This window comes from Hippocampus comes, unplaced genomic scaffold (genome assembly GCF_001891065.2).
Source record: "Hippocampus comes isolate QL1 unplaced genomic scaffold, H_comes_QL1_v1.1 scaffold85, whole genome shotgun sequence".
NCBI classification, from domain to species: Eukaryota; Metazoa; Chordata; class Actinopteri; order Syngnathiformes; family Syngnathidae; genus Hippocampus; species Hippocampus comes.
Genome location: NW_017805540.1, coordinates 2,681,251 through 2,692,023, shown reverse-complemented (window position 1 = coordinate 2,692,023; position 10,773 = coordinate 2,681,251). Strand labels below are relative to the sequence as shown.

Sequence of the window (10,773 nt, the reverse complement as noted above, 5' to 3'; positions counted from 1 at the left end):
CTGTACGATATATCACACCTGCATTCATTGTTGAGGTGGCCTTGTGTTTATTACCGTGACGGGTCAAATGCAGAAGTGGAATTTTGTGCTTGTAAAACAAACATGACATTGATTGAAAGTAGAGCGTCACCATCTCAACTTTCACAACAGCTCAGTGGCGCTTTACTCCCCAACCCCCGCTCACTCCCAAGTGACAATAAACAAGGGAAAACTTCACCTCTGCCACCATACAATGGTGGAAACATAAGCGGTCAAACACTCGAGCTTGTTGCCAAAGGTTAACTTCACTTTACCATTGTGTAAATTTCATGCATCGCATTGAAATAGAGCAGGCCTGGAAGGCAACACGTGTAGGTGACATTTGAATGCATAATATGAAAGGTGCTGAAAGATGCCTACAAGGATGGATGACAAGAATGAACACTCGCCGCCAATCACCATGGCAATATTTCACAACAACAAAAAAAAAAAAAGAACGTTAGTCACGGAAGCCAACGTAGTCTGAATGGGTGAGTTAAAACACCTTAATGACTCTCCAAGCAGAAACTTGGCAATGTTAGGACTCATGAGTAATGCCCATCGCCAAGCCGCTGGTTCATTTAAAAGACAAGCAATAAACGGCTCGAGCCAAGGAACTTTTTGGATTTAAACAAGGTAGGAACTCCATTTCCTTTGCTTATGGGGGTCCCAGAATGGAAATAAGAAGTAATGAAAGTAGCCAGTGTTTTGTGGTCTTGCATTGAAGGTGGCACAAATGGGCCAAGGCCAGAGCAATGGTGGCACTACATAACTAAATCCAGATTTCTGGTTAGAAGTTCATAAAAGTCTCTTTGATTTGAAGTGCCCTGTTCAAACTTTGACCTTCGAATAATGCCGATTTCGCCTGTGACTAAACAAAAGTTACAACCTGCGTTCTAAACATTTCCTTTCTTGGCCAAGAATCAAAATCCATCCATCCATTTTCTAATCCGCTTATTCTCACGAGGGTCGCGGGCGTTCCAATTGCAGGACACACAGAGACAAACAACCATTCGCGCTCACAATCACACCACCGGACAATTTGAAGTGCCCAATTAACATGCCATGTGTGTTTTTGGAATGTGGGAGGAAACCGGAGTACCCGGAGAAAACCCACACAGGCACGGGGAGAACATGCAAATTCCACACAGGAAGGCCGGAGCTGGAATCGAACCCTGCACCTCAGCACTGTGAGGCCGACGCGCTAACCAGTTGACCACCGTGCCGCCCTGAATGTAAAACCACCCATTGAAAAACAATAAGGCGCTAAATGTACACCGCTGTGCAAACTAGTCCCTTGCACGATCGATTATATCCTTAAATTAAATCCTCAAAAACAACCTACGATGTTCCTGTCACAAACCAAAAATATTTTAAACAGTGCCAGAGGAGACCCATGAAAAAAATCGGAGAATCATGTAAACAACCAGATGTTACGGAATGATTATGAAGAACCGCGTCACCTTGGGTTTAGTGTTCTCCGTCAGCATGTTGGTAAAGCTCGTAAGGGTTTATCTGCCTGTGGTTGCTATTCTAGTCTCGCCTACCATGAAATTCGATATAGTGCGTTTATGTGGCAATTATAAAAAGACAAGGTTGATAACAATGTTAAAAGACAAGCAATAAACATCTCAAGAGAGAAAAAAAAGTTATGGGTATAAGCAAAGTCGGACCTCCGTTTCCTTTGTATTTTGGGGGGGGTCCCAGAATATAAAAACTGTTTTGTGTTTTGCATTTAATGTGGTACACATGGACTGAGGCAAGCAAAAGGGTGGCACAACTTAACAGAATCCAGATCTTAGGTTAGAAGTTCAGAGATGTGGCTTTGATTTCAAGTGGTGCATTCAAACTTTGACCTTCCAATAACTCCGACCTCGCTTGCAGCTATCCAAAAGTCGCAACCTGTGTGCTAAACATTTTCTCTGAAGTGACACATTTTTTTTAAATTCCCCTATAATCTCCATGTTTCCTCCGCTAAACCAATCCGCATGTTTACTCCTCTAGCCTCAACCCCTCTTGTCTTTTTTTGTTTTTTTGTGAAGAGGGGGAGGGGTGGGGGGGGCATTTCCACAGTGTTCTGAGTTCTCCCACCAAGGGGACAAAGTGTGCCTCTAGTTCACGTAGCACCTCGGGCGATGGGAGGGGAACAAGAGGTGGCTGACCAGTGACAGGGCAGCTCCGTGGACGGCGTGTGGGAGAAAATTGCAGGGTTGCCGACCTCACAGGGAAATAAGAAAAGGCTTGAGAAAATACGCAACAAACAGGAGGCAGGTCCCAGGAGGCCGATCGCAGTCACTTTCAGCTCGAGGTCCTCGTAGAGTTTCGAGTGTGAGAAATAACCTGAAGGTCACGGGGACGGATCACATGGGCAGCTTGGAGACCGGCGGCCATATTTCTTTTAAACAACTGGCAATAAAATCCATTCGGAAATGAGACCAAAAAAACATGTTGTCTGCCAACCACTGCGGTAATTTGTCATTGTTTGTGTTGTTGGCTAGTGGAATTTATTGTAAGACATTTCATTGTATAAAATCTGGAAAATAGGCTTGGCTTGATCACTAGGGAGTGCATAAATGTGTTTCTTGGGGAATAGTAAGGTATTAAAATGTGAGCGGGAACTGAATAGCCTCCATTCATTTGATATACACTTTTCTATCGCCTTCACAATATATAGTATATGGTCATATTGGCCCACTCTAACTGGGACATAAACATTTTTTTTCATTTTGTCAGTAGCCCATTTTTGGCGGTAACAGCCAAACAGACAAAGAAGTGACCGAAGCAGACCTGGCAATTTCTCGGATTCCAAAGTACGAAGTACTGCAATCGCCAACTCAACATAGCGGTACTGAAAGCTGTGGCTGGTTTTGGATCAGATATTTTGGGATTCTATGATGGCCCTTTTGCACCATGCTTGTGCTAGTGTTAGTTAGTGCCCACATTCACACCAGTTCTTTCTTTTTCCACCACCGAAATTGGCTCCAGCTCTAGCTCTGGTGCTTGAAAGTGGTGCTTAAGCTGGGCCCAATTATTGGTTGGGCCAGACTGTGTCACCGACTACGGCAGGGGGGGGGGGTTATCATGACGATCGCATATTCAGTGTAGAGGAATGACTCCCTGGACACACGGACGTTTTGCACAAACGCTTGAGCGGTGAACTCCGGCATAATTGTGTCCCACCAGAAGAGCGATCGCGGATGTGCCCAGATAACATGCGATCTCCGATTCGCAACAAGCCTCGTGATCAAGAAAGATACAAGCATTTATATGTGCCCTGAGATTGGGTGGCATGTCCCAGACACTGTTATATAATAAATACAAGTATTGATGCCATGCTAAACTGCAGATGCTTATAGTGCATTATTTAGTATTATTATTATCATTATTATTGATAGCACAGGCACTCTAGGGCAAACGTCGACGCAAAAAGTGACGTTTGGATGCTTTACAATGACGTAATGACATAGCTCCTACTTGGTTCTTTGGCGGTGGAAAACGAAACATGTTCTTCAGAAGAACTTGTGAAGCACCAACTAGTACTGGCCCTGATGCCGAACGAGCCCCAAGTTTTTTTGTTTTTTGTTTTGGTGGAAAAGGAGAATGACTGAGCCTGGTGGAAACAGAGCTTACAGAAGACGTATTATGTCTTCTCCGTATTATGTGCCATTCTTCCACAAAGTAAAATCGTAGCAATGTGACTTGGTAAAATGTGAAATGTTTTGGTCCAAATTCCCAAAGGGTCCAGAATTAGACCACACTTCACAGCTTCTGTGTTTCGAGATGTGGTTCAGTCTCACGAAAAGAGCCACTGCTGGCCTCGTCCCCTTTACTTTGGGCTGGGCCAAAACAAGTATGAGTTTACGTTACCGTTAAAAACATATTCTGCCCAGGAAAGTATAGATGCCATATATCGTACCTTAAATCATACTGAATCACGGATTCAACTTTGAACTTGATGTCACTTTATGGTTGTGTTTCTATGTGGTCATGTAGATAAGGTTTATAAGGGTTTTGATGGCTGCAGTGGCTATGCTAGTCTGTTCTACCATATCATTTCTATGTTTATGTGGCAGTTACACAGGAGATGACAGAAGATGAAGCTGAAAACACTGATCCGTGCGTGCCGTGGCACTGTTGCTCTGCTTCGCTTTCGGCTTGAACATGATATTGCTTCCTAGTCATTAGCTTGCAAAAATAAAGTGAATAAATAAATAAAAAGATTCGTCGGGATAGTTGCCAAGTCATGGGTGCTTTGGCCGTGGTTTTGTTTAAAGTAGCCTGGATCATCTGTAAAAGTCAGGCCAAAATCTGATTAAAGCAGGGGTGTCCAGGTCTGGTCCTCGAGAGGCCCTATCCAGCCTGTTTTCGATGTCTCCCTCCTCCAACACACCTGACTCTAGTGATCTTCAGCAAGCTTTGAAGAAGCCTGTTAATGATCCTGACCCTTAGAAGAAGCGGACTTGGGCACATTTTCGGACGTATGCAGTTGACAAAAGATTTACTTGGTGATTTATCTTCATATTTGATGGATGGGCAGACGTTCCAGAGACACAATTATTTGTATAGAGGCAATTAAAAGTCACTTTTCCATAATATGGCCCTTTTCAAGTTCTCAAAGCCATCATTAGCCACAAAGATGATATTATCTGATTGGGTCAAACTAAAGAATGGTAGCATTGACCAGCAGACACAGGCATTAGTGAGCCACAAAGGGGGTAAAGAACAAGTCATCCGTCTGGGTGCAGAGTCAGAGGACGTCACAGGGTCGAAAGACAAATTTTGCCACGGGCAAAAATGAGACAGTAGCATGATGGATGTTCTCCGGCCTCTAATGAAGTTCCTGTCTCGTACGAGAATGCAGTGAGGGGAAACAAAAACGAAGGGATCTTAGAGAGGCTTCATGGGGTGGGCTGAAGGGCTGGTGGGAGCGCTGAGTTATCTCATGCTAACTTAGTTAGCTGATCGGCTCCAGGGATACAGGAGAAGGGTCAAGACCCCGACCAACGTCCCCCAAGGGACCGAGAAGTCCACATTCCTGACAGACTCGGGAGACCCTCCTCTCCTGGAATGGTGGCAGGGGGTGAGAGAGTGACGGAGCAGAGGAAAATGGTGAGAGAAAGATTCATGTCCTTTCCATTTCGCCTCCTCGCAGAACAATGAATGCACAAACGCGCTCTTCTCATCGCTTCCACATTTTCCAAGCCGTCAAACTCAAGACATCATCGGTGACTCATAAACTCACACTGACCTATGCACCACTCATTCCTGCCGTTATTTATGAAATATTTTTTGGGCAGCCTTTCGAAAATAGCCTCTCTTGCTCTCTTTCTCTCTCTCTCTCTCTCTCTCTCTCTCTCTCTCTCTCTCTCTCTCTCTCTCCCCACTACTCCCCTTGGCGAAGTCATTTCCAGTACAGCGGCGGCTGGCGCCTGCGGAAGTCTGAGGAGAAGAAGGAATTCTTACAAGTTGTTTGGCTGACGGCCACCGCAATAGCGATGTGAGCGAGTCAAGTTTATCGCTTACATGTGCATGCAAAAAAAAAAAAAAAAAAATCTGCATAACATGTAGCTGTGTTTTTGCGAGATGCAGCCTATGGAGAACTTTATGAAGTTGCAGCAGATCCAGTGACAGTGATAATCATATTTTTCATCCATCTTGTCTAAAACCTTTTGAGGACTGATAGCAGCGCTGGGCTGAGAGCCTACGACTGCCTCCGCTTATGATTTGTGTCCCAAATATGAGCATGTAAAAAGTTGCCTCACTCCCACATTGTCAAAAGTTGGCTTCATTTCTGTGACTCTTTGTAAGAGTCTGTGTGAATTCCTTGAGGATTTGTTGTTTGGACCTGTTTCCAAAAAAGATCAGACGTGATGCTATGTTCGTATACAGGATGATGTTTGGGGAACGCCAACAACAACAGATGGGTTTCATTTTGAAAGGTGACATTAGTGGGACAGAAATGGTACCTCACAGCGTCATATTTCCATGTAAAGATTCTGTAAGATAGGCCTAAGTATATGTATGGTTATGTGATATGTTATTCAAGAAAAAGTTTTACAATGATTAATGAATGCAACTTTTGGCCTCTGTCTTATGTTGGAATCCATTGATGGCTAGGTGCTGTGGGTCTATATGCCTTTCGACCGGCAGGTAGGTATACTTTCTATTTTCGAATTGTTTGAGGGAAATGATGGAACTACCCACTTGGTCCAATAAGGGTCATCAGTGAGCTGGAAAGGCTTCCAGCTGACTTTGGGCGAAAGACAAAGTACAACCCGTACTGGCCGCCAGCCAATCGCAGAGGCACATTCACAGTCGAACCTTTTGTCATTCGCGCCAATTGACAATTTAGCATTTTCAATGAGCTAACATGAGATTTTGGGGGAATATCGGAGAAATTAGGAGCACAAGCAAACTGCGCACGACAAAGACCGACGCCAAAAGACTTAGTAACCACGACTTCACAATGCTGAAAATGAAGTAGGGGTGCACAGATCACAATTTTCCGGGTTGATCAATGAAAAATCGTATTCGTAATCTCACAGCAGAAGAGGACAGGACGACTTTTTCAAATGTCTGCAGGGGGGGATAAGATATGTGGAAAGATCGGTTATATTTTAAAGGATCACCCAATCACCAATCCTTCGAAATTGAGAAAATCAGCGCTGATTACAATTCCCAGGTGATCGATGGGTGCACCCCTAACATTAGGTGAAAACAGTTTCTGTTTATCTTTTGTATTTGGCAAAACCTCCATCTCACCTCCAAATTTTGGATCAAATCCCATTGGATTTACATTTTCTACATTTGCATGGTCAAATATCCTCACATTAAAATAAAGGATTCTGATCCGATTCATATTGGCAGCAATTTACATCTGAATCTGGGAACGGCTTCGTTTATGTGGGATCTTATGATTGTACGTTGCTCCCACATTATTTAGCCCTTTGCCATCATTGCAAATATAATAGGTGAAATATCGTTTCATTTTGTTGCCCTCTCTTTGCATTGGATTGTATGTTTGGAATTATATTTTTCAATAGCACCGGTCAAATACAAAATATGTCAAGTCTGGTGGGAATTAAGGAAGAGTGGTCTGCCCTCTGATTAATCAATTATCTTGTTTTGATTCCTGAAAAAAAGTCGTTATTTTTAGAGGCAGCTATTCATAGACATTGCACTGCGATGCCACTTTGTCTGACCCCACAACAAAATCCCTGCGACTCCACCCACTGCTCAGGAAGCCCAGGAGGCTCAGAGGATTTAAAAGGAGAGCTTCGAGTACGTTTACTGCCAAATGTAAAGCACCGAGATCACATATTATATTGTTGCTCACAACATTTTTTTTTAAAAAGTATTCCCCACACCATGCGTGAAAGGTAAGGCATCATTTGTTTTCATGACGCCGAGCCTCTCGTAAGTAGAAAAGCAGAAGCTGAGTGCACAATCTCGCCGTTTTGCTTCACTTCACATGTCTGTCACGGTTCAGAGTCAGTTCAAGCGACGCCGACGGCGACTCCTTGCGTAGTACGTTCTTTTGTCCGGTCTCCACTAAAAGACGTTGCCGTTCTTCACTTTGACAGCCCTCGTTCTGCTCGAGAACCCCCCTGCTTCACCATCGAGGAATGTATGGGAAATGGACTAGCTTCTTGGAATGCCACGTGCAATCACTGCCAGCCAAAAAGAAGGGAAAGAAGAAAAAAAAAAACTGCGGTGCATGATTCTCAATCACTCTTCAATTGTGAATTTGGCCGTTGGGGGTACGGTCACCAGGGGTAAGTAAATGTGCCATTGCCAGTAATGACACAGTGCTGTCTCTGTGCCCACTCCACCCCCGGTCTACCCGACTCCCCTCGAATAAGCTTGGAAGCCTGCAATATCTGGCAGCGGCGGTGGGTGGAAGGGATATTCAAACTTTCACCATGGTTTAAAAATAGCCCGCCTCCTCCGAGACAAAAAAGAGAGCCCTGCTAATAATCACGGCTCTGTGCTGGCTGTCTGAAGCATCTGGTCTGCGAATGTGTCATTTTTTTTAGGAGGGGCCTGGGAAACTGTAGACACCATGCTGCTTGCTGCCCAGAATAAGAAGCATGGGAATAATTGAATGGACCTTTCCAACCCTCCGCCCCCTCGATTCGTGTGGGCCACGAAACGAGCTTGTGTCCGGGATCGGATCGGCCTCCCTACCAGCATAAGTCACTCGGTGGCTCGTTTTGGCAGGAACAGATGATTTTATGGTAAGACGTTAAGAAAAGCCAAGCGACACAATCGGGTCGACAAATCATGGAGATGGGGATGGGGGTGCCAGACGGAGCAGCAGAAAGAGCGTAGTTCATGACACGGATGTCAAATAAAGTCACATCCACCGAATTAGAAGACTACATCATTGTTCTTGAATTTTTGTTGGATGTTTACGTTGTACATCCTTTGTGTGCTCGCTGCTCAACAACCAATGAGATGATGTTTTACTGGCAAGCAGCAGTTACCTGAGCCTAACCCTTCAAAACATTCACCAAACATTTCCTATTCACTTTGTAGTGATGAGGACTTAGGCTGTTACTTTCCCTTCATTCACCAACTGCTGGCAATCTTAAAATAAAAACGTATGGACTCAATACTGAGAATATATGAGGTCATGGCTTTACAGTTGAGTTCATTTCCTTTGGCAGCAACATAACCCAAAGTCTATCAGTAACTTACATTAACGCAGTACAGTCATCGGTGCTGTCACTATTTGGAGCAAAGATTCAAATAAAAAACAGTAAGTAATGCTGTTAACTGAATGTGACTTCTTGTACGACATGAATACTTCTCAGTATGCAACTGTGCAAGCTAGCTCATTGCGCGCTATTCCTAATCTCAAAATATCGCATGTAGGGTCCTAAACCATCGACTCCATGAAGGCATTCAGCTCAAAATCAGGTCGTTTAATCATCCAATAAACTATGAATTGTAGGTATTCCAATGTAAAATATGAACGCAATGTTTTGATGGCATTTGTGAGATTTCTCTGTCCATTGATAAACTCCTCCGATTTCCTCGAAACTAGAGAGGTGAAATGGAGCAAAAGCCAATTCGCAACTCAATCTAGTTAAACCATGTTTTAAAATCTCTGAAACCAGTTTCCAAAACATGCACAACCACTTCAGATCAAATTCCTCCCATTCGCCTTGTTTTGAACAAAATACAGTTTTAATAAACAAAGTGCCGAGAACCTTGGACAAGGATGTTGGGAACATATGATTGACAGTAAAAGGCAATTTTTCACAGAACTGACTCATATCGATGCATACAGTCAATGTGGGTGGCAAAATTCTCTATTTCATTACGATTGTAATGCTGATTTCAATGCTATGAGGAACATACTGTAAATGTCATTTGAACATGTTTTTTGTGTTCCGGCCATCTAATCATTGTCATTATTGATGCCCTGGCGTTCCTGTATGGAGTTTGCATGTTCTCCCCATGCCTGCGTGGGTTGTCTCTGGGTGGTTTCCTCCCACATTCCCAAAACATGCATGGTAAGGTAATGGAACGCTCTGAATTGTCCATTGGTGTGAGTGTGGGTGTGAATTGTTGTTCGTCTCTATCCTGCCTACTGCTCAAAGTCAGCTAAGATAGGTTCCAGCATGCCCGCGACACTTGTGAGGACAATCGGCTCGGGGAGATATATATATATATATATATATATATATATATATATAGAGAGAGAGAGAGAGAGAGAAGAGCCTGATTTGCTCAAGAAAAATGAGGGACAGATTTGGAAATGGCGCTCAAAAAAAAAAAAACACATCTAGAAACATTTTTGCTTCTCTGATTAAATCACGGGGTAAAAATGTGTTGACCACTGTTATGTTTACCATACTAAAAATGTATTGTCCGATTTGTGAAACCTCAGCCAAATCCAACGTGACTGCAAAATGAGGAATGCAACAGGTATTTGGATTCAAATTGTCTATATGAAGTCAGGATTAACTGGGCTAACAATTAGCCTTGATAAGAGACTGAGATGCACTGTTTAATGAGTGCTATCAAACAAGCACGTAGTATAGGGGAGCAGTGCCAAATGGACTTGGAGCTATGTTTCAATGAGAAGGATATTGTGGTTCATGTACGATGCATTATTAACACGGGTGGTGGGGGACAATCAAGGATAAAACATTGGAATAGAGACAAAAGATGAACCTCATCATCACAATATTTGAATGAATCAAAAAGCCATAGTGTGGTTTCGGCTTTTTTGAAAGAAAGCATTAATCTTCATCACATATTTGCATCTGACAACATGACTGATGATGCTAAACAATCAGTTGTGTGTACAAAGTGGGGTTTCAAAGTTTGCTGACATCACCGTGCGGTAGCACCACAGCCTGGGAGTGACAGACTGTGAACGAGGCGCTTGATTGCTCACTGGAGCTCGGCCCACTCAGGGTAAACCCACAGCAGCACTAGCAAGAAAAGCCACAACATGCAATGGCTTAACAAAAAACCCCAAAAATAAAACCCATTAATTAACTGTAAAAATGTTACTATTAAATGTACAGTATGCTGCACTGTATATTCAAAATAATTTAAGACTCATGTTCAAGCTATGGCTTGGGGACCATCTGTGGCCCACCGTCCATTTTAAGCGGCCCGCGACATATTCCAAAAATGACAATTCTAATACATTTGTTTTATACATGATTGAGCTTTTCTAAATAAGCAAAGATGCAAATGATATTTACAACTAACAAGTAACATTTCTCTTCATAA

General features: G+C 43.3%; 1 long non-coding RNA gene across 2 annotated transcripts; it reads left to right on the top strand.

Moving 5' to 3' along the window:
* The first annotated feature begins 7,285 nt into the window (after nt 1–7,285).
* On the top strand, nt 7,286–8,633 carry LOC109521183 (uncharacterized). Of its 2 annotated transcripts, XR_002169304.1 has the most exons (3): nt 7,286–7,397; nt 7,602–7,793; nt 8,055–8,633. It is a non-coding gene; the product is annotated as an uncharacterized LOC109521183 (long non-coding RNA). The 2 variants fall into 2 exon arrangements; XR_002169303.1 differs by having other exon boundaries at nt 7,602–8,633.
* Nucleotides 8,634–10,773: the final 2,140 nt, after the last annotated feature.